The sequence below is a fragment of the Salmo salar genome, chromosome 17 (genome assembly GCF_965601325.2).
Source record: "Salmo salar chromosome 17, fSalSal1, whole genome shotgun sequence".
NCBI classification, from domain to species: Eukaryota; Metazoa; Chordata; class Actinopteri; order Salmoniformes; family Salmonidae; genus Salmo; species Salmo salar.
The window spans coordinates 15,687,567-15,712,943 of record NC_138307.1 but is presented as its reverse complement, the minus strand read 5'-3'; the positions used below and the strand labels follow the sequence as shown (position 1 = coordinate 15,712,943).

The window sequence follows — 25,377 nt, the reverse complement described above, 5'->3', positions numbered from 1 at the left end:
GTTTCATAGGGAACTGAACAGAAAGGCGAGCGGACAAGAAGGAATATGCATCCGTGTACTGTAGACTTAGAAACACCCACACATGACACACCCAATTTGACCACCCAATAAAGCTGATGAATAACCAACACCTAACCAACACCAGTCCATTTCCAATACCTGAAGTGGAACAACATGGGGGTAAGATTCTTTTAAAACGTATTCTGAGCATTTAGATGACAGTTAATTAAACTGGTAAAGCTATGTTAACCTACATGTAGAGTATGTTGTAATTACAATAGTCTGTTTATCAAAAGAGTTTGTTTATCTGTTTATCAAAAGATCACATATAGTGTTTGTCAACATATGACTGTATGGAAAGCTTGAAAAACATGCCACTCCCTTTATCTTCAAGTTAGTTTAATGTAACAAGGTTAATCTAATTCTGTTCCATTTATTTTTTGTGTTTCAGTACAAAGAAAATGAAAACGCATTTATTGGCATAAAAGTTACAAAAAAAACAAATTTGAAGATTAAAATTTCAACTCAAAATAATTTAAAAAATGTTCCCAGAAAATTGAAATGCTTAAAGGTTATCAGTAAAATGATTTATCGAGTAAAGCAACATTTTAATTTTGGAGATTGTATTTTTTATAAAAAAATTATGTTAGTAAATGATTCAATGGATGTACCATCCAAAGCATCTATTGTAATTTACATCAAAAGTTTTTACGATTATCTTAGTGTAATTTATTACTTGTTGCATTACAATAGATCAAAAAATGAAATGGACAACATTTACATAATTTCTGGGATTTATATTTCTTCAGTTAATATGGAAAACCTCTATATTAAACCTTTGTACAGAATTATGGATCCCAATATTGCGTCTGCTATTAAAACAGGAAGTCTAAAAGTGTCTTTTTGCAAGAATAAAATGGGCAAGACAGAATTTCTCTCATATGCTCAATTAGATAATCTGGTATCAAAGTCACTAGACTTCCGTCAGGCTCTTATATACTTAATCACTGGAAATCAAGATGGACTACTTTTTCATCTGCGTAATGAATTTGATGCAACTGCTTTAGTTGCAGTGTTATTCTCAGAGGTAATCAGAAATCCAGTGATGATAGTTATGAACCTAATTCCAATGAAAATGGACACATTACGCACATGGATGGACTTCCATCAACACCTTCCACCTCTAGCTGGTGGAACCTGGAAAAAAAAAAGTCACCAGGCGTATTGTGATAAATTTACACTAAGACTACACAATTTTTTAAAAAACTTAGTCAAAGGTAAGGAAATCAGAAATTTTGACATAGACATTTCAGACATTATTTTTATTGCTTGATTACATAATCTAGAATATATACTTCCTACAATATAACTATAAAAAAACTTGCTAGAACATAAACTAGAATATGACCTTACGAGAACATAAACTAGAATGTGAACTTACTACAATATTGTCACGGTTTCTTAAGGCAGGAGGAAAGGGCAGAGTCAAAAGCAGGAGACGTAGTCCAGTAGTGTCGTAGAACGGTATATTTATTGCACCGAAAAACCACTCGGCGTAACAAAAGGGCATAGGGTGCGCCCAGAGAACACAGTAAACCCCGAGAAAACAAAAATACGCACGGGGCGCAGCCCGGCAAATACAACATTCCTCTAGCAGGAATCCGCTGGGGGAGAATTGTGCAAAAGCACAGACCGTTCACATACCTGCCCGCTGACGAACAAACAATCCCGCACAGAGACGAACCCAAAGAAACAAACTAAATACCTCCCCACTAATGACAGACAAGAGACAGGTGCGGTCTAGATCAGACAAAAAACAAAGAACACAGAAACATAGATCGGTGGCAGCTAGTAGACCGGCGACGACGACCGCCGAGCGCCGCCCGACCGAGGAGGGGCGCCATCCTCGGTGGATACTGTGACAAATATATACTAGAATATTAACTTACTACAATCTAAACTATAAAAAACTTACTAGAACATAAACTAGAATATTAACTTACTAGAACATAAACTAGAATATGATTTTACTACAATATAAACTATAAAAAAAACTTACTACAACAAACTATAATATGACCTTACGAGAACATAAAATAGAATATGAACTTACTACAATCTAAACTATAAAAAAACTTGCTAGAACATAAACTAGAATATGATCTTACTACAATCTAAACTATAAAAAAACTTACTAGAACATAAACTAGAATATGAACTTACTACAATCTAAACTATAAAAAACTTACTAGAACATAAACTAGAATATGAATTTACTACAATATAAACTATAAAAAAAATTACTAGAATAACAGCTACCGTTATATTGATATCGAATTACAAATATTGGTACCCAAAATTCATCTTCATTGTACCCCATGTTGTTCCACCTCCACTTCCAGGAGGAGCCAGGTGGGGCCACAGAGCAGGTACTGTAGTTGCAGATTCTTCTCCACTGACGTCAATGATACAATGTGATACTGTACCTCAGTTACACTGAATGCATTTCTGCACATCTAGAGGAACTTGTTAAGCATTTACGTAGAGCAAAATGTTCTGTGGGTGTTATGATTGGGGTGATCTGTGTGCCAGCTTCCACTTCCAACAAGTAACACAAGTGCTTTACACATTGCATTGTTTTCAACCATACACATCTTCAGTCTAATCCACCTGTCCAGTTTTACCTGTTGTAAATCCTTTTTATCATAACAAGCTGTCAAAAGGTTCATGACATTTATCTTACACTTTAACAGTTTATATTTTATTATTTTTTATTCATTATGTTTTAACCTCCAGGCTACTCCATCTTCTGCCGCCAACTCTGTCAGTCCACCAGACCCAACAATGCAGTCTCCACACCACTGCAGTAACAGCCATATCTTCACATCACAAAGCTTCAGTACTATCTGAATGTGTTGTAAGTCCTGTACAGCACTCGGTATACAGTACATCACTTTTCAGACAATGTGTTCAGCTGCATTGCTAACCTAACCAACCCCCTCTGATTCTTCTCATTCAGGAAGTACCATCCAGCATCATGTGGCAACCGCAATGTGAATCAAATCAAATAAACTAGAATATACATCCGCACTGACCCGTGAATCCGCACTGACCCATGATCACCACCGACCCGGGCTCTACAGAGGCAGCCTTGGATGCCCAGGCTTTGCACACGTTCAAGGACACAAGATTTTGAAGAATCCCAGTGAGCAAAATGTACTTATTTTTATAAGGATCTCTACAGATTGGTGTCTCACCCGCGGGACGGTTGAGCTAATGTGTGCTAATGCGATTAGCATGAGGTTGTAAGTAACAAGAACATTTCCCAGGACATAGACATATCTGATAGTGGCAATAAGCTTTAACCTCTTACATCTAGACGTTCCGCTAGCGGAACACCTGCTCCAATATCCAATGATGGGCGTGGCGCGAAATACAAACTCCTCTAAAATCCGAAAACTTCCATTTTTCAAACATATGACTATTTTACACCATTTTAAAGACAAGACTCTCGTTAATCTAACCACACTGTCCGATTTCAAAAAGGCTTTACAGCGAAAGCAAAACATTAGATTATGTCAGCAGAGTACCCAGCCAGAAATAATCAGACACCCATTTTTCAAGCTAGCATATAATGTCACATAAACCCAAACCACAGCTAAATGCAGCACTAACCTTTGATGATCTTCATCAGATGACAACCCTAGGACATTATGTTATACAATGCATGCATGTTTTGTTCAATCAAGTTCATATTTACATCAAAAACCAGCTTTTTACATTAGCATGTGACGTTCAGAACTAGCATACCCCCGCAAACATCCGGTGAATTTACTAAATTACTCACGATAAACGTTCACAAAAAACATAACAATTATTTTAAGAATTATAGATACAGAACTCCTCTATGCACTCGATATGTCCGATTTTAAAATAGCTTTTCGGTGAAAGCACATTTTGCAATATTCTCAGTAGATAGCCCAGCCATCACGGCTAGCCATTTAGACACCGACCAAGTTTAGCCCTGACCAAACTCCGATTTACTATTACAAAAGTTTGATTACCTTTGTTGTCTTCGTCAGAATGCACTCCCAGGACTGCTACTTCAATAACAAATGTTGGTTTGGTCTAAAATAATCCATCGTTATATCCAAATAACGGCGTTTTGTTCGTGCGTTCAAGACACTATCCGAAGTGTAAATAAGGGTCACGAGCATGGCGCAATTCGTGACAAAAGATTTCTAAATATTCCATTACCGTACTTCGAAGCATGTCAACCGCTGTTTAAAATCAATTTTTATGCCATTTTTCTCGTAAAAAAGTGATAATATTCTGACCGGGAATCTGCGTTTAGGTAAACAGACAAAAGAAAACAAAGCATTCGGTCGACGCGGGCACGAGCCTGAGTCTCACAGTACTGTAACCAGCCACTACCCAAACGCGCTACTTTTTTTCAACCAGAGCCTGCAAAGCCACGATTCAGCTTTTTGCCGCCTTCTGACAGCCCATGGGAGCCTTAGGAAGTGTCACGTATCAGCAGAGATCGTCTGTAATGGATAGAGATAATCAAGAAGGGCAAGAAATTGTCAGACAGGCCACTTCCTGCATGGAATCTTCTCAGGTTTTGGCCTGCCAAATGAGTTCTGTTATACTCACAGACACCATTCAAACAGTTTTAGAAACTTTGGAGTGTTTTCTATCCAAAGCTAATAATTATATGCATATTCTAGTTTCTGGGCAGGAGTAATAATCAGATTAAATCGGGTACGTTTTTTTTATCCGGCTGTGAAAATACTGCCCCCTAGCCAAAACAGGTTAATTCTTGTTACTCTAACTGCACTGTCCAAATTGCAGTAGCTATTACAGTGAAAGAATACCATGCTATTGTTTGAGGAGAGTGCACAGTTATGAACTTGAAAAGTTATTAATAATCCAATTCGGCACATTTGGGCAGTCTTGATACAAAATGTTGATCAGGAATACAATGGTTCATTGGATCAGTCTAAAACTTTGCACATACACTGCTGCCGTCTAGTGGCAAAAATCACAAATTGCGCCTGGGCAAGAATAATACATTGTGGCCTTTCTCTTGCATTTCAAAGATGATAATACAAAAAAATGTAGTTTTTTTCTTTATCTTTTACCAGATCTAATGTGTTATATTCTCCTACGTTAATTTCACATTTCCACAAACTTCAGTGTTTCCTTTCAAATGGTATCAAGAATATGCAGTTTAATTTTGGTATGTCATTTTAGGTGAAAATTGAAAAAAAGGGTGGATCCTTAAGCGATTTCAAACATCTTTTCAACCAAAAATATGTATTTTCGACATCTTTTACTCACAGTAATGGCCTCCCAAGACCACCACACAGATGACTCTCAGCACACCAGACCGCAGGGACCGATAAGATGTGATTGGATGTTCAGCAGGATGTGGACCTCGCCACGTCATCTGGCCACAGAAGATAAAGGCTAATGGATCTGACAGAGATAGTGATTTGTTTGGATTTGATTTGATGTAATATTCTACATTAAAAAAGAGACAAACATACAGAATAACTTATTTAACCAAACACAAAACTGTTTTTCTAATACATGGAATGATGTGATTGATTAGTCAAGGAGGTACAATACACCAAAAAAATATGAATACAAGGAATGACTAGACAAGTCAAAGTACAGTATAGGGAATACATTGACCAGTAAATACACTATACTGACTTGCACTTTCAACATGAGATAGTCATTTGTTTTTTATCAATTGAAAACTCCAGTCATTGATTTAACCTCAATATGGCCTTCAATGGAAAAGCGTAGTAAATGATCATTGATTTAGTGCTAGAGTGTATTCAGAATATGGCCATTCTGACATTCAATATAAAATACCTCAGACAAGACCGAAAAAGTGTCTGGAGCGATCCGTCAGGGTAAGAGTGAGAACAGGTCCACATGTCAAAATGGGGGAAATCTTAGCAAATGGCTTAATGGTTATTCATGAGAATCAAATGTATGTGTGTGTGTGAGAGAGAGAGTGTGTGTGTGTTTGTGGGGGGGGGGGGGGGGGGGGGGGGTGTTGCAGTGTGTCTGCAGGCGTGTGTGCATGTGTTTTCCTGTGATATAATTGTCGTTTTCTTCATCCAGTGTCTTCCGTGGAATCACCTCAGCATGTCACGCCCTGTTTCCCCTAGAGTACAACGACAGACCTTCACATAGAAAGAGAAAGAGAGAGAAAGAGAGACAGAACTGGGAGAGAAAGGGAGGATAGAAGAAAGAACAAATGATTACCCCAGTTTAAATATTTCATCAGCGATTCATGGCTACACATCCTGTGTGTGTGTGTGTGCTGGATGGGAGGGGGGGGGGGGGGGCATATGCTACAGTTCATGATATCTGCATTAATGCCTACTCTATAATTCAAATGTGAAGATGCAAAGAAGAAGCCATAACACATGCACGTACACACACAAATTATTATTCTGTACCTACAGGTGACATAATATTTCCCCAATACCAACCGTCAGCTTACCAAGTCACATACTATGCCTTTAAATCAAGCAATTTTGAAGCCAAATGAATTTGATTTGAGAATGGACTATTTATTTAACCTTCCACTGGCATAGAGTTACTGAAATGAATACAGGTGATACCTCACATACACCATACCAGAGCAATAAAAAATGTAATGTACAGTGAGTATACAAAACTTTAACGTCTTTGGGGTAGGGGGTAGTATTTTCAGGTCCGGAAGTAAACTGTGCCCAGAGTAAACTGCCTGCTACTCAAGCCCAGAAGCTAGGATATGCATATTATTAGTAGATTTGGATAGAAAACACTCTGAAGTTTCTAAAACTGTTTGAACGATGTCAGTGAGTATAACAGAACTCATATGGCAGGCAAAAACCTGAGAAAAATCCAACCAGGAAGTGGGAAATCTGAGGTTTGTAGTTTTTCAAGTGATTGCCAATCCAATATACAGTGTCTGTGGGGTCATGTTGCACTTCCTAAGGCTTCCACTAGATGTCAACAGTCTTTAGAACGTTGTTGCAGGCTTCTACTGTGAATGGGGAGAGAAAAAGAGTTATTGGAATCATGTGTCTGGAAAAAAGCCATGAGCTCAGTCACACGCGTGCGGCCGAGAGAGCGAGCTGAGTTCCTTTACATTTCTGAAGACAAAGGAATTGTCCGGTTGGAATATTATTGAAGATTTATGATAAAAAAACATCCTAAAGATTGATTCTATACATCATTTGACATGTTTCTACAAACTGTAAAGCAACTTTTTTGACTTTTCCTCTGGACCCAGTGCATGCGGCTACTGCATTTGGAATAGTGAACTGAACGCGCAAACAAAAAGGAGGTATTTGGACATAAATATTGACTTTATTGTAACAAAACAAACATTTATTGTGGAACTGGGATTCCTGGGAGTGCATTCTGATGAAGATCAAAGGTAAGTGAATATTTATCATGCTATTTCTGAGTTTTGTTGACTCCACAACATGGCGGGTATCTGTATGGCTTGTTTTGGTGACTGTGCGCTGTATTCAGATTATTGAAAAGTGTGCTTTTGCCGTAAAGCTTTTTTGAAATCTGACACAGCGGTTGCATTAACCTCTTACATCTAGACGTTCCGCTAGCGGAACACCGCTCCAATATCCAATGATAGGGCGTGGCGCGAAATACAAACTCCTCGAAAATCCAGAAACTTCCATTTTTCAAACATATGACTATTTTACACCATTTTAAAGACAAGACTCTCCTTTATCTAACCACACTGTCCGATTTCAAAAAGGCTTTACAACGAAAGCAAAACATTAGATTATGTCAGGAGAGTACCCAGCCAGAAATAATCAGACACCCATTTTTCAAGCTAGCATATAATGTCACAAAAAACAAAACCACAGCTAAATGCAGCACTAATCTTTGATGATCTTCATCAGATGACACTCCTAGGACATTATGGTATACAATACATGCATTTTTTGTTCAATTAAGTTCATATTTATATCAAAAACCAGCTTTTACATTAGCATGTGACGTTCAGAACTAGCATTCCCACCGAACACTTCCGGTGAATTTACTAAATTACTCACGATAAACGTTCATAAAAAATATAACAATTATTTTAAGAATTATAGATACAGAACTCCTTTATGCAATCGCGGTGTCCGATTTTAAAATAGCTTTTCGGTGAAAGCACATTTTGCAATATTCTGAGTAGATAGCCCGGCCATCACAGGCTTTTTTCATAGGTTGGAGGCTAATGTTTTGCAGTTTTTTTATATGATAACTGATGATCAATGTGCCCCACCCATCGGTAATGTCACGGTTGTCGTATGGATTAGACCAAAACGCAGCGGGAATATGTATACTCATCTTTTTATTTTGAAGAAGGAAAAACAACTAAATACATATACAAAAAAAGAACAAAACGAAACAGTCCTGTCAGGTGCAACAAACACTAAAACAAGGAACAACTACCCACAAAAAATCCCATAGAAAAACACCCCTCTTAAATAGGACCTTCAATTAGAAGCAACTAGGAGCAGCTGCTTCCAATTGAAGGTCAACCCCATTAACTAAACATAGAACTAGACATACTAGATAAACATAGAAATATACTAACATAGAACATAGCCCAACAAACCCCGAAACACTCTAAACAAACACACCCCTGCCACGTCCTGACCAAACTACAATAACAAATAACCCCTTATACTGGACGTGACAGTACTCTCCTCTCTCCCCCCCCCCCCCCCCCCCTCCCCCCTGAAGGTGCAGACCCTGGATGCACCTTACACAAAAATAAACACACACAAAAAAAATCTTAACTAAAGGGAGGGGAGGGAGGGTGGCCACCGTCACCGACGGTTCTTGTGCTACACCCCCCCCCCCCTCCCCAACCTCCTACTACGGAGGTGGGTCAGGCTCCGGCCTTACTCCAACCTAACCTGTCCACCCCCGCTAAATACTTATTAAATTTTACCCCTCCCGAAGTCTCTGGGCTATGGCGCATCGCTGGAGACATCGGGCTGAAGGACGACTCTGGCTGCGCCGGCTCCGGACTGTGGGCCGTCTCCCTCTCGGCTCCGGACTGTGGGCCGTCTCCCTCTCGGCTCCGGACTGTGGGCCGTCTCACAGTTAGTTTTCAACACTGGAGAATTTGTACAAACGTTGCTGTCTGTCTCTGACATTTGCAACATTATTTCAACATTCAAATTCGATCTCCAGCTGTCGGGATGAGATAGACATGCAGGCAGCTTTTCTCAACCAGTCGAAATCATGAATCAGCATCATTTTTATGGATATATACACAAATAATTATCAATCGAAAACGTAAAATATTTATGAAGTGCACCTAGTTTGCTGTCTTTCCAGCTTCAGTTTGAAGTGATTGTGTTAGTTGTGTTGTTGGCTAGCTCTTCTGAACAACAGTGTCCTGTCGAGAGAGCACATTTTCTATGCCAGTTAAAATCGTGCATCATTAGCTCATTGTTATAGATGTATCCAAATAAATGTAAATAGAAAACATCTTAAACAAATGCAAATACTTTGCTGTTATTCTGGCTGCACTTTTTGACATGACTGTAAGTTAGCCACAGTTGGCTAGCTAGCAAGCAAGGGATAAGAACGTTTCCAGCCAGTATGGCAATGGAACATTTAAAAAGAACGACTGGGTCACATCGTAAACTTCTGACTTCAACTGTATATCCTCCAAACACTCACTTCTTTGGCGTCATCACTTAACTATGTTGTTATTCCTGTTTGAAGAGAGGGGAGAGATCCTGGAGATTGAAGTTGTTGTTTAACTTATTTTAATGCCTAATGTTTGCCATCTTTCATTGTGAAGTGTGTTGCGATTTTACAAATGCACATGAAATAAAGTTTAATCTATAAAGTTTCATAGGGAACTGAACAGAAAGGCGAGCGGACAAGAAGGAATATGCATCCGTGTACTGTAGACTTAGAAACACCCACACATGACACACCCAATTTGACCACCCAATAAAGCTGATGAATAACCAACACCTAACCAACACCAGTCCATTTCCAATACCTGAAGTGGAACAACATGGGGGTAAGATTCTTTTAAAACGTATTCTGAGCATTTAGATGACAGTTAATTAAACTGGTAAAGCTATGTTAACCTACATGTAGAGTATGTTGTAATTACAATAGTCTGTTTATCAAAAGAGTTTGTTTATCTGTTTATCAAAAGATCACATATAGTGTTTGTCAACATATGACTGTATGGAAAGCTTGAAAAACATGCCACTCCCTTTATCTTCAAGTTAGTTTAATGTAACAAGGTTAATCTAATTCTGTTCCATTTATTTTTTGTGTTTCAGTACAAAGAAAATGAAAACGCATTTATTGGCATAAAAGTTACAAAAAAAACAAATTTGAAGATTAAAATTTCAACTCAAAATAATTTAAAAAATGTTCCCAGAAAATTGAAATGCTTAAAGGTTATCAGTAAAATGATTTATCGAGTAAAGCAACATTTTAATTTTGGAGATTGTATTTTTTATAAAAAAATTATGTTAGTAAATGATTCAATGGATGTACCATCCAAAGCATCTATTGTAATTTACATCAAAAGTTTTTACGATTATCTTAGTGTAATTTATTACTTGTTGCATTACAATAGATCAAAAAATGAAATGGACAACATTTACATAATTTCTGGGATTTATATTTCTTCAGTTAATATGGAAAACCTCTATATTAAACCTTTGTACAGAATTATGGATCCCAATATTGCGTCTGCTATTAAAACAGGAAGTCTAAAAGTGTCTTTTTGCAAGAATAAAATGGGCAAGACAGAATTTCTCTCATATGCTCAATTAGATAATCTGGTATCAAAGTCACTAGACTTCCGTCAGGCTCTTATATACTTAATCACTGGAAATCAAGATGGACTACTTTTTCATCTGCGTAATGAATTTGATGCAACTGCTTTAGTTGCAGTGTTATTCTCAGAGGTAATCAGAAATCCAGTGATGATAGTTATGAACCTAATTCCAATGAAAATGGACACATTACGCACATGGATGGACTTCCATCAACACCTTCCACCTCTAGCTGGTGGAACCTGGAAAAAAAAAAGTCACCAGGCGTATTGTGATAAATTTACACTAAGACTACACAATTTTTTAAAAAACTTAGTCAAAGGTAAGGAAATCAGAAATTTTGACATAGACATTTCAGACATTATTTTTATTGCTTGATTACATAATCTAGAATATATACTTCCTACAATATAACTATAAAAAAACTTGCTAGAACATAAACTAGAATATGACCTTACGAGAACATAAACTAGAATGTGAACTTACTACAATATTGTCACGGTTTCTTAAGGCAGGAGGAAAGGGCAGAGTCAAAAGCAGGAGACGTAGTCCAGTAGTGTCGTAGAACGGTATATTTATTGCACCGAAAAACCACTCGGCGTAACAAAAGGGCATAGGGTGCGCCCAGAGAACACAGTAAACCCCGAGAAAACAAAAATACGCACGGGGCGCAGCCCGGCAAATACAACATTCCTCTAGCAGGAATCCGCTGGGGGAGAATTGTGCAAAAGCACAGACCGTTCACATACCTGCCCGCTGACGAACAAACAATCCCGCACAGAGACGAACCCAAAGAAACAAACTAAATACCTCCCCACTAATGACAGACAAGAGACAGGTGCGGTCTAGATCAGACAAAAAACAAAGAACACAGAAACATAGATCGGTGGCAGCTAGTAGACCGGCGACGACGACCGCCGAGCGCCGCCCGACCGAGGAGGGGCGCCATCCTCGGTGGATACTGTGACAAATATATACTAGAATATTAACTTACTACAATCTAAACTATAAAAAACTTACTAGAACATAAACTAGAATATTAACTTACTAGAACATAAACTAGAATATGATTTTACTACAATATAAACTATAAAAAAAACTTACTACAACAAACTATAATATGACCTTACGAGAACATAAAATAGAATATGAACTTACTACAATCTAAACTATAAAAAAACTTGCTAGAACATAAACTAGAATATGATCTTACTACAATCTAAACTATAAAAAAACTTACTAGAACATAAACTAGAATATGAACTTACTACAATCTAAACTATAAAAAACTTACTAGAACATAAACTAGAATATGAATTTACTACAATATAAACTATTAAAAAAATTACTAGAATAACAGCTACCGTTATATTGATATCGAATTACAAATATTGGTACCCAAAATTCATCTTCATTGTACCCCATGTTGTTCCACCTCCACTTCCAGGAGGAGCCAGGTGGGGCCACAGAGCAGGTACTGTAGTTGCAGATTCTTCTCCACTGACGTCAATGATACAATGTGATACTGTACCTCAGTTACACTGAATGCATTTCTGCACATCTAGAGGAACTTGTTAAGCATTTACGTAGAGCAAAATGTTCTGTGGGTGTTATGATTGGGGTGATCTGTGTGCCAGCTTCCACTTCCAACAAGTAACACAAGTGCTTTACACATTGCATTGTTTTCAACCATACACATCTTCAGTCTAATCCACCTGTCCAGTTTTACCTGTTGTAAATCCTTTTTATCATAACAAGCTGTCAAAAGGTTCATGACATTTATCTTACACTTTAACAGTTTATATTTTATTATTTTTTATTCATTATGTTTTAACCTCCAGGCTACTCCATCTTCTGCCGCCAACTCTGTCAGTCCACCAGACCCAACAATGCAGTCTCCACACCACTGCAGTAACAGCCATATCTTCACATCACAAAGCTTCAGTACTATCTGAATGTGTTGTAAGTCCTGTACAGCACTCGGTATACAGTACATCACTTTTCAGACAATGTGTTCAGCTGCATTGCTAACCTAACCAACCCCCTCTGATTCTTCTCATTCAGGAAGTACCATCCAGCATCATGTGGCAACCGCAATGTGAATCAAATCAAATAAACTAGAATATACATCCGCACTGACCCGTGAATCCGCACTGACCCATGATCACCACCGACCCGGGCTCTACAGAGGCAGCCTTGGATGCCCAGGCTTTGCACACGTTCAAGGACACAAGATTTTGAAGAATCCCAGTGAGCAAAATGTACTTATTTTTATAAGGATCTCTACAGATTGGTGTCTCACCCGCAGGACGGTTGAGCTAATGTGTGCTAATGCGATTAGCATGAGGTTGTAAGTAACAAGAACATTTCCCAGGACATAGACATATCTGATAGTGGCAATAAGCTTTAACCTCTTACATCTAGACGTTCCGCTAGCGGAACACCTGCTCCAATATCCAATGATGGGCGTGGCGCGAAATACAAACTCCTCTAAAATCCGAAAACTTCCATTTTTCAAACATATGACTATTTTACACCATTTTAAAGACAAGACTCTCGTTAATCTAACCACACTGTCCGATTTCAAAAAGGCTTTACAGCGAAAGCAAAACATTAGATTATGTCAGCAGAGTACCCAGCCAGAAATAATCAGACACCCATTTTTCAAGCTAGCATATAATGTCACATAAACCCAAACCACAGCTAAATGCAGCACTAACCTTTGATGATCTTCATCAGATGACAACCCTAGGACATTATGTTATACAATGCATGCATGTTTTGTTCAATCAAGTTCATATTTACATCAAAAACCAGCTTTTTACATTAGCATGTGACGTTCAGAACTAGCATACCCCCGCAAACATCCGGTGAATTTACTAAATTACTCACGATAAACGTTCACAAAAAACATAACAATTATTTTAAGAATTATAGATACAGAACTCCTCTATGCACTCGATATGTCCGATTTTAAAATAGCTTTTCGGTGAAAGCACATTTTGCAATATTCTCAGTAGATAGCCCAGCCATCACGGCTAGCCATTTAGACACCGACCAAGTTTAGCCCTGACCAAACTCCGATTTACTATTACAAAAGTTTGATTACCTTTGTTGTCTTCGTCAGAATGCACTCCCAGGACTGCTACTTCAATAACAAATGTTGGTTTGGTCTAAAATAATCCATCGTTATATCCAAATAACGGCGTTTTGTTCGTGCGTTCAAGACACTATCCGAAGTGTAAATAAGGGTCACGAGCATGGCGCAATTCGTGACAAAAGATTTCTAAATATTCCATTACCGTACTTCGAAGCATGTCAACCGCTGTTTAAAATCAATTTTTATGCCATTTTTCTCGTAAAAAAGTGATAATATTCTGACCGGGAATCTGCGTTTAGGTAAACAGACAAAAGAAAACAAAGCATTCGGTCGACGCGGGCACGAGCCTGAGTCTCACAGTACTGTAACCAGCCACTACCCAAACGCGCTACTTTTTTTCAACCAGAGCCTGCAAAGCCACGATTCAGCTTTTTGCCGCCTTCTGACAGCCCATGGGAGCCTTAGGAAGTGTCACGTATCAGCAGAGATCGTCTGTAATGGATAGAGATAATCAAGAAGGGCAAGAAATTGTCAGACAGGCCACTTCCTGCATGGAATCTTCTCAGGTTTTGGCCTGCCAAATGAGTTCTGTTATACTCACAGACACCATTCAAACAGTTTTAGAAACTTTGGAGTGTTTTCTATCCAAAGCTAATAATTATATGCATATTCTAGTTTCTGGGCAGGAGTAATAATCAGATTAAATCGGGTACGTTTTTTTTATCCGGCTGTGAAAATACTGCCCCCTAGCCAAAACAGGTTAATTCTTGTTACTCTAACTGCACTGTCCAAATTGCAGTAGCTATTACAGTGAAAGAATACCATGCTATTGTTTGAGGAGAGTGCACAGTTATGAACTTGAAAAGTTATTAATAATCCAATTCGGCACATTTGGGCAGTCTTGATACAAAATGTTGATCAGGAATACAATGGTTCATTGGATCAGTCTAAAACTTTGCACATACACTGCTGCCGTCTAGTGGCAAAAATCACAAATTGCGCCTGGGCAAGAATAATACATTGTGGCCTTTCTCTTGCATTTCAAAGATGATAATACAAAAAAATGTAGTTTTTTTCTTTATCTTTTACCAGATCTAATGTGTTATATTCTCCTACGTTAATTTCACATTTCCACAAACTTCAGTGTTTCCTTTCAAATGGTATCAAGAATATGCAGTTTAATTTTGGTATGTCATTTTAGGTGAAAATTGAAAAAAAGGGTGGATCCTTAAGCGATTTCAAACATCTTTTCAACCAAAAATATGTATTTTCGACATCTTTTACTCACAGTAATGACCACCACACAGATGACTCTCAGCACACCAGACCGCAGGGACCGATAAGATGTGATTGGATGTTCAGCAGGATGTGGACCTCGCCACGTCATCTGGCCACAGAAGATAAAGGCTAATGGATCTGACAGAGATAGTGATTTGTTTGGATTTGATTTGATGTAATATTCTACATTAAAAAAGAGACAAACATACAGAATAACTTATTTAACCAAACACAAAACTGTTTTTCTAATACATGGAATGATGTGATTGATTAGTCAAGGAGGTACAATACACCAAAAAAATATGAATACAAGGAATGACTAGACAAGTCAAAGTACAGTATAGGGAATACATTGACCAGTAAATACACTATACTGACTTGCACTTTCAACATGAGATAGTCATTTGTTTTTTATCAATTGAAAACTCCAGTCATTGATTTAACCTCAATATGGCCTTCAATGGAAAAGCGTAGTAAATGATCATTGATTTAGTGCTAGAGTGTATTCAGAATATGGCCATTCTGACATTCAATATAAAATACCTCAGACAAGACCGAAAAAGTGTCTGGAGCGATCCGTCAGGGTAAGAGTGAGAACAGGTCCACATGTCAAAATGGGGGAAATCTTAGCAAATGGCTTAATGGTTATTCATGAGAATCAAATGTATGTGTGTGTGTGAGAGAGAGAGAGTGTGTGTGTGTTTGTGGGGGGGGGGGGGGGGGGGGGTGTTGCAGTGTGTCTGCAGGCGTGTGTGCATGTGTTTTCCTGTGATATAATTGTCGTTTTCTTCATCCAGTGTCTTCCGTGGAATCACCTCAGCATGTCACGCCCTGTTTCCCCTAGAGTACAACGACAGACCTTCACATAGAAAGAGAAAGAGAGAGAAAGAGAGACAGAACTGGGAGAGAAAGGGAGGATAGAAGAAAGAACAAATGATTACCCCAGTTTAAATATTTCATCAGCGATTCATGGCTACACATCCTGTGTGTGTGTGTGTGCTGGATGGGAGGGGGGGGGGGGGGGCATATGCTACAGTTCATGATATCTGCATTAATGCCTACTCTATAATTCAAATGTGAAGATGCAAAGAAGAAGCCATAACACATGCACGTACACACACAAATTATTATTCTGTACCTACAGGTGACATAATATTTCCCCAATACCAACCGTCAGCTTACCAAGTCACATACTATGCCTTTAAATCAAGCAATTTTGAAGCCAAATGAATTTGATTTGAGAATGGACTATTTATTTAACCTTCCACTGGCATAGAGTTACTGAAATGAATACAGGTGATACCTCACATACACCATACCAGAGCAATAAAAAATGTAATGTACAGTGAGTATACAAAACTTTAACGTCTTTGGGGTAGGGGGTAGTATTTTCAGGTCCGGAAGTAAACTGTGCCCAGAGTAAACTGCCTGCTACTCAAGCCCAGAAGCTAGGATATGCATATTATTAGTAGATTTGGATAGAAAACACTCTGAAGTTTCTAAAACTGTTTGAACGATGTCAGTGAGTATAACAGAACTCATATGGCAGGCAAAAACCTGAGAAAAATCCAACCAGGAAGTGGGAAATCTGAGGTTTGTAGTTTTTCAAGTGATTGCCAATCCAATATACAGTGTCTGTGGGGTCATGTTGCACTTCCTAAGGCTTCCACTAGATGTCAACAGTCTTTAGAACGTTGTTGCAGGCTTCTACTGTGAATGGGGAGAGAAAAAGAGTTATTGGAATCATGTGTCTGGAAAAAAGCCATGAGCTCAGTCACACGCGTGCGGCCGAGAGAGCGAGCTGAGTTCCTTTACATTTCTGAAGACAAAGGAATTGTCCGGTTGGAATATTATTGAAGATTTATGATAAAAAAACATCCTAAAGATTGATTCTATACATCATTTGACATGTTTCTACAAACTGTAAAGCAACTTTTTTGACTTTTCCTCTGGACCCAGTGCATGCGGCTACTGCATTTGGAATAGTGAACTGAACGCGCAAACAAAAAGGAGGTATTTGGACATAAATATTGACTTTATTGTAACAAAACAAACATTTATTGTGGAACTGGGATTCCTGGGAGTGCATTCTGATGAAGATCAAAGGTAAGTGAATATTTATCATGCTATTTCTGAGTTTTGTTGACTCCACAACATGGCGGGTATCTGTATGGCTTGTTTTGGTGACTGTGCGCTGTATTCAGATTATTGAAAAGTGTGCTTTTGCCGTAAAGCTTTTTTGAAATCTGACACAGCGGTTGCATTAACCTCTTACATCTAGACGTTCCGCTAGCGGAACACCGCTCCAATATCCAATGATAGGGCGTGGCGCGAAATACAAACTCCTCGAAAATCCAGAAACTTCCATTTTTCAAACATATGACTATTTTACACCATTTTAAAGACAAGACTCTCCTTTATCTAACCACACTGTCCGATTTCAAAAAGGCTTTACAACGAAAGCAAAACATTAGATTATGTCAGGAGAGTACCCAGCCAGAAATAATCAGACACCCATTTTTCAAGCTAGCATATAATGTCACAAAAAACAAAACCACAGCTAAATGCAGCACTAATCTTTGATGATCTTCATCAGATGACACTCCTAGGACATTATGGTATACAATACATGCATTTTTTGTTCAATTAAGTTCATATTTATATCAAAAACCAGCTTTTACATTAGCATGTGACGTTCAGAACTAGCATTCCCACCGAACACTTCCGGTGAATTTACTAAATTACTCACGATAAACGTTCATAAAAAATATAACAATTATTTTAAGAATTATAGATACAGAACTCCTTTATGCAATCGCGGTGTCCGATTTTAAAATAGCTTTTCGGTGAAAGCACATTTTGCAATATTCTGAGTAGATAGCCCGGCCATCACAGGCTTTTTTCATAGGTTGGAGGCTAATGTTTTGCAGTTTTTTTATATGATAACTGATGATCAATGTGCCCCACCCATCGGTAATGTCACGGTTGTCGTATGGATTAGACCAAAACGCAGCGGGAATATGTATACTCATCTTTTTATTTTGAAGAAGGAAAAACAACTAAATACATATACAAAAAAAGAACAAAACGAAACAGTCCTGTCAGGTGCAACAAACACTAAAACAAGGAACAACTACCCACAAAAAATCCCATAGAAAAACACCCCTCTTAAATAGGACCTTCAATTAGAAGCAACTAGGAGCAGCTGCTTCCAATTGAAGGTCAACCCCATTAACTAAACATAGAACTAGACATACTAGATAAACATAGAAATATACTAACATAGAACATAGCCCAACAAACCCCGAAACACTCTAAACAAACACACCCCTGCCACGTCCTGACCAAACTACAATAACAAATAACCCCTTATACTGGACGTGACAGTACTCTCCTCTCTCCCCCCCCCCCCCCCCCCCCCTCCCCCCCTGAAGGTGCAGACCCTGGATGCACCTTACACAAAAATAAACACACACAAAAAAAATCTTAACTAAAGGGAGGGGAGGGAGGGTGGCCACCGTCACCGACGGTTCTTGTGCTACACCCCCCCCCCCCCTCCCCAACCTCCTACTACGGAGGTGGGTCAGGCTCCGGCCTTACTCCAACCTAACCTGTCCACCCCCGCTAAATACTTATTCAATTTTACCCCTCCCGAAGTCTCTGGGCTATGGCGCATCGCTGGAGACATCGGGCTGAAGGACGACTCTGGCTGCGCCGGCTCCGGACTGTGGGCCGTCTCCCTCTCGGCTCCGGACTGTGGGCCGTCTCCCTCTCGGCTCCGGACTGTGGGCCGTCTCCCTCTCGGCTCCGGACTGTGGGCCGTCTCACAGTTAGTTTTCAACACTGGAGAATTTGTACAAACGTTGCTGTCTGTCTCTGACATTTGCAACATTATTTCAACATTCAAATTCGATCTCCAGCTGTCGGGATGAGATAGACATGCAGGCAGCTTTTCTCAACCAGTCGAAATCATGAATCAGCATCATTTTTATGGATATATACACAAATAATTATCAATCGAAAACGTAAAATATTTATGAAGTGCACCTAGTTTGCTGTCTTTCCAGCTTCAGTTTGAAGTGATTGTGTTAGTTGTGTTGTTGGCTAGCTCTTCTGAACAACAGTGTCCTGTCGAGAGAGCACATTTTCTATGCCAGTTAAAATCGTGCATCATTAGCTCATTGTTATAGATGTATCCAAATAAATGTAAATAGAAAACATCTTAAACAAATGCAAATACTTTGCTGTTATTCTGGCTGCACTTTTTGACATGACTGTAAGTTAGCCACAGTTGGCTAGCTAGCAAGCAAGGGATAAGAACGTTTCCAGCCAGTATGGCAATGGAACATTTAAAAAGAACGACTGGGTCACATCGTAAACTTCTGACTTCAACTGTATATCCTCCAAACACTCACTTCTTTGGCGTCATCACTTAACTATGTTGTTATTCCTGTTTGAAGAGAGGGGAGAGATCCTGGAGATTGAAGTTGTTGTTTAACTTATTTTAATGCCTAATGTTTGCCATCTTTCATTGTGAAGTGTGTTGCGATTTTACAAATGCACATGAAATAAAGTTTAATCTATAAAGTTTCATAGGGAACTGAACAGAAAGGCGAGCGGACAAGAAGGAATATGCATCCGTGTACTGTAGACTTAGAAACACCCACACATGACACACCCAATTTGACCACCCAATAAAGCTGATGAATAACCAACACCTAACCAACACCAGTCCATTTCCAATACCTGAAGTGGAACAACATGGGGGTAAGATTCTTTTAAAACGTATTCTGAGCATTTAGATGACAGTTAATTAAACTGGTAAAGCTATGTTAACCTACATGTAGAGTATGTTGTAATTACAATAGTCTGTTTATCAAAAGAGTTTGTTTATCTGTTTATCAAAAGATCACATATAGTGTTTGTCAACATATGACTGTATGGAAAGCTTGAAAAACATGCCACTCCCTTTATCTTCAAGTTAGTTTAATGTAACAAGGTTAATCTAATTCTGTTCCATTTATTTTTTGTGTTTCAGTACAAAGAAAATGAAAACGCATTTATTGGCATAAAAGTTACAAAAAAAACAAATTTGAAGATTAAAATTTCAACTCAAAATAATTTAAAAAATGTTCCCAGAAAATTGAAATGCTTAAAGGTTATCAGTAAAATGATTTATCGAGTAAAGCAACATTTTAATTTTGGAGATTGTATTTTTTATAAAAAAATTATGTTAGTAAATGATTCAATGGATGTACCATCCAAAGCATCTATTGTAATTTACATCAAAAGTTTTTACGATTATCTTAGTGTAATTTATTACTTGTTGCATTACAATAGATCAAAAAATGAAATGGACAACATTTACATAATTTCTGGGATTTATATTTCTTCAGTTAATATGGAAAACCTCTATATTAAACCTTTGTACAGAATTATGGATCCCAATATTGCGTCTGCTATTAAAACAGGAAGTCTAAAAGTGTCTTTTTGCAAGAATAAAATGGGCAAGACAGAATTTCTCTCATATGCTCAATTAGATAATCTGGTATCAAAGTCACTAGACTTCCGTCAGGCTCTTATATACTTAATCACTGGAAATCAAGATGGACTACTTTTTCATCTGCGTAATGAATTTGATGCAACTGCTTTAGTTGCAGTGTTATTCTCAGAGGTAATCAGAAATCCAGTGATGATAGTTATGAACCTAATTCCAATGAAAATGGACACATTACGCACATGGATGGACTTCCATCAACACCTTCCACCTCTAGCTGGTGGAACCTGGAAAAAAAAAAGTCACCAGGCGTATTGTGATAAATTTACACTAAGACTACACAATTTTTTAAAAAACTTAGTCAAAGGTAAGGAAATCAGAAATTTTGACATAGACATTTCAGACATTATTTTTATTGCTTGATTACATAATCTAGAATATATACTTCCTACAATATAACTATAAAAAAACTTGCTAGAACATAAACTAGAATATGACCTTACGAGAACATAAACTAGAATGTGAACTTACTACAATATTGTCACGGTTTCTTAAGGCAGGAGGAAAGGGCAGAGTCAAAAGCAGGAGACGTAGTCCAGTAGTGTCGTAGAACGGTATATTTATTGCACCGAAAAACCACTCGGCGTAACAAAAGGGCATAGGGTGCGCCCAGAGAACACAGTAAACCCCGAGAAAACAAAAATACGCACGGGGCGCAGCCCGGCAAATACAACATTCCTCTAGCAGGAATCCGCTGGGGGAGAATTGTGCAAAAGCACAGACCGTTCACATACCTGCCCGCTGACGAACAAACAATCCCGCACAGAGACGAACCCAAAGAAACAAACTAAATACCTCCCCACTAATGACAGACAAGAGACAGGTGCGGTCTAGATCAGACAAAAAACAAAGAACACAGAAACATAGATCGGTGGCAGCTAGTAGACCGGCGACGACGACCGCCGAGCGCCGCCCGACCGAGGAGGGGCGCCATCCTCGGTGGATACTGTGACAAATATATACTAGAATATTAACTTACTACAATCTAAACTATAAAAAACTTACTAGAACATAAACTAGAATATTAACTTACTAGAACATAAACTAGAATATGATTTTACTACAATATAAACTATAAAAAAAACTTACTACAACAAACTATAATATGACCTTACGAGAACATAAAATAGAATATGAACTTACTACAATCTAAACTATAAAAAAACTTGCTAGAACATAAACTAGAATATGATCTTACTACAATCTAAACTATAAAAAAACTTACTAGAACATAAACTAGAATATGAACTTACTACAATCTAAACTATAAAAAACTTACTAGAACATAAACTAGAATATGAATTTACTACAATATAAACTATAAAAAAAATTACTAGAATAACAGCTACCGTTATATTGATATCGAATTACAAATATTGGTACCCAAAATTCATCTTCATTGTACCCCATGTTGTTCCACCTCCACTTCCAGGAGGAGCCAGGTGGGGCCACAGAGCAGGTACTGTAGTTGCAGATTCTTCTCCACTGACGTCAATGATACAATGTGATACTGTACCTCAGTTACACTGAATGCATTTCTGCACATCTAGAGGAACTTGTTAAGCATTTACGTAGAGCAAAATGTTCTGTGGGTGTTATGATTGGGGTGATCTGTGTGCCAGCTTCCACTTCCAACAAGTAACACAAGTGCTTTACACATTGCATTGTTTTCAACCATACACATCTTCAGTCTAATCCACCTGTCCAGTTTTACCTGTTGTAAATCCTTTTTATCATAACAAGCTGTCAAAAGGTTCATGACATTTATCTTACACTTTAACAGTTTATATTTTATTATTTTTTATTCATTATGTTTTAACCTCCAGGCTACTCCATCTTCTGCCGCCAACTCTGTCAGTCCACCAGACCCAACAATGCAGTCTCCACACCACTGCAGTAACAGCCATATCTTCACATCACAAAGCTTCAGTACTATCTGAATGTGTTGTAAGTCCTGTACAGCACTCGGTATACAGTACATCACTTTTCAGACAATGTGTTCAGCTGCATTGCTAACCTAACCAACCCCCTCTGATTCTTCTCATTCAGGAAGTACCATCCAGCATCATGTGGCAACCGCAATGTGAATCAAATCAAATAAACTAGAATATACATCCGCACTGACCCGTGAATCCGCACTGACCCATGATCACCACCGACCCGGGCTCTACAGAGGCAGCCTTGGATGCCCAGGCTTTGCACACGTTCAAGGACACAAGATTTTGAAGAATCCCAGTGAGCAAAATGTACTTATTTTTATAAGGATCTCTACAGATTGGTGTCTCACCCGCAGGACGGTTGAGCTAATGTGTGCTAATGCGATTAGCATGAGGTTGTAAGTAACAAGAACATTTCCCAGGACATAGACATATCTGATAGTGGCAATAAGCTTTAACCTCTTACATCTAGACGTTCCGCTAGCGGAACACCTGCTCCAATATCCAATGATGGGCGTGGCGCGAAATACAAACTCCTCTAAAATCCGAAAACTTCCATTTTTCAAACATATGACTATTTTACACCATTTTAAAGACAAGACTCTCGTTAATCTAACCACACTGTCCGATTTCAAAAAGGCTTTACAGCGAAAGCAAAACATTAGATTATGTCAGCAGAGTACCCAGCCAGAAATAATCAGACACCCATTTTTCAAGCTAGCATATAATGTCACATAAACCCAAACCACAGCTAAATGCAGCACTAACCTTTGATGATCTTCATCAGATGACAACCCTAGGACATTATGTTATACAATGCATGCATGTTTTGTTCAATCAAGTTCATATTTACATCAAAAACCAGCTTTTTACATTAGCATGTGACGTTCAGAACTAGCATACCCCCGCAAACATCCGGTGAATTTACTAAATTACTCACGATAAACGTTCACAAAAAACATAACAATTATTTTAAGAATTATAGATACAGAACTCCTCTATGCACTCGATATGTCCGATTTTAAAATAGCTTTTCGGTGAAAGCACATTTTGCAATATTCTCAGTAGATAGCCCAGCCATCACGGCTAGCCATTTAGACACCGACCAAGTTTAGCCCTGACCAAACTCCGATTTACTATTACAAAAGTTTGATTACCTTTGTTGTCTTCGTCAGAATGCACTCCCAGGACTGCTACTTCAATAACAAATGTTGGTTTGGTCTAAAATAATCCATCGTTATATCCAAATAACGGCGTTTTGTTCGTGCGTTCAAGACACTATCCGAAGTGTAAATAAGGGTCACGAGCATGGCGCAATTCGTGACAAAAGATTTCTAAATATTCCATTACCGTACTTCGAAGCATGTCAACCGCTGTTTAAAATCAATTTTTATGCCATTTTTCTCGTAAAAAAGTGATAATATTCTGACCGGGAATCTGCGTTTAGGTAAACAGACAAAAGAAAACAAAGCATTCGGTCGACGCGGGCACGAGCCTGAGTCTCACAGTACTGTAACCAGCCACTACCCAAACGCGCTACTTTTTTTCAACCAGAGCCTGCAAAGCCACGATTCAGCTTTTTGCCGCCTTCTGACAGCCCATGGGAGCCTTAGGAAGTGTCACGTATCAGCAGAGATCGTCTGTAATGGATAGAGATAATCAAGAAGGGCAAGAAATTGTCAGACAGGCCACTTCCTGCATGGAATCTTCTCAGGTTTTGGCCTGCCAAATGAGTTCTGTTATACTCACAGACACCATTCAAACAGTTTTAGAAACTTTGGAGTGTTTTCTATCCAAAGCTAATAATTATATGCATATTCTAGTTTCTGGGCAGGAGTAATAATCAGATTAAATCGGGTACGTTTTTTTTATCCGGCTGTGAAAATACTGCCCCCTAGCCAAAACAGGTTAATTCTTGTTACTCTAACTGCACTGTCCAAATTGCAGTAGCTATTACAGTGAAAGAATACCATGCTATTGTTTGAGGAGAGTGCACAGTTATGAACTTGAAAAGTTATTAATAATCCAATTCGGCACATTTGGGCAGTCTTGATACAAAATGTTGATCAGGAATACAATGGTTCATTGGATCAGTCTAAAACTTTGCACATACACTGCTGCCGTCTAGTGGCAAAAATCACAAATTGCGCCTGGGCAAGAATAATACATTGTGGCCTTTCTCTTGCATTTCAAAGATGATAATACAAAAAAATGTAGTTTTTTTCTTTATCTTTTACCAGATCTAATGTGTTATATTCTCCTACGTTAATTTCACATTTCCACAAACTTCAGTGTTTCCTTTCAAATGGTATCAAGAATATGCAGTTTAATTTTGGTATGTCATTTTAGGTGAAAATTGAAAAAAAGGGTGGATCCTTAAGCGATTTCAAACATCTTTTCAACCAAAAATATGTATTTTCGACATCTTTTACTCACAGTAATGGCCTCCCAAGACCACCACACAGATGACTCTCAGCACACCAGACCGCAGGGACCGATAAGATGTGATTGGATGTTCAGCAGGATGTGGACCTCGCCACGTCATCTGGCCACAGAAGATAAAGGCTAATGGATCTGACAGAGATAGTGATTTGTTTGGATTTGATTTGATGTAATATTCTACATTAAAAAAGAGACAAACATACAGAATAA

At 38.4% G+C, this 25,377-nt stretch overlaps 1 long non-coding RNA gene across 4 annotated transcripts; it reads left to right on the top strand.

The window, feature by feature from the left end:
- Nucleotides 1-102: 102 nt before the first annotated feature.
- Nucleotides 103-25,377, top strand: LOC145850401 (uncharacterized). 4 transcript variants are annotated; one of them, XR_014381108.1, is made up of 8 exons: nt 103-180; nt 452-2,429; nt 2,797-3,205; nt 5,346-7,450; nt 12,695-13,114; nt 15,244-17,337; nt 22,615-23,034; nt 25,164-25,377. It is a non-coding gene; the product is annotated as an uncharacterized LOC145850401 (long non-coding RNA). The 4 variants fall into 4 exon arrangements; XR_014381107.1 differs by having other exon boundaries at nt 2,797-3,216; nt 12,695-13,103; XR_014381109.1 differs by having other exon boundaries at nt 2,797-3,216; nt 22,615-23,023.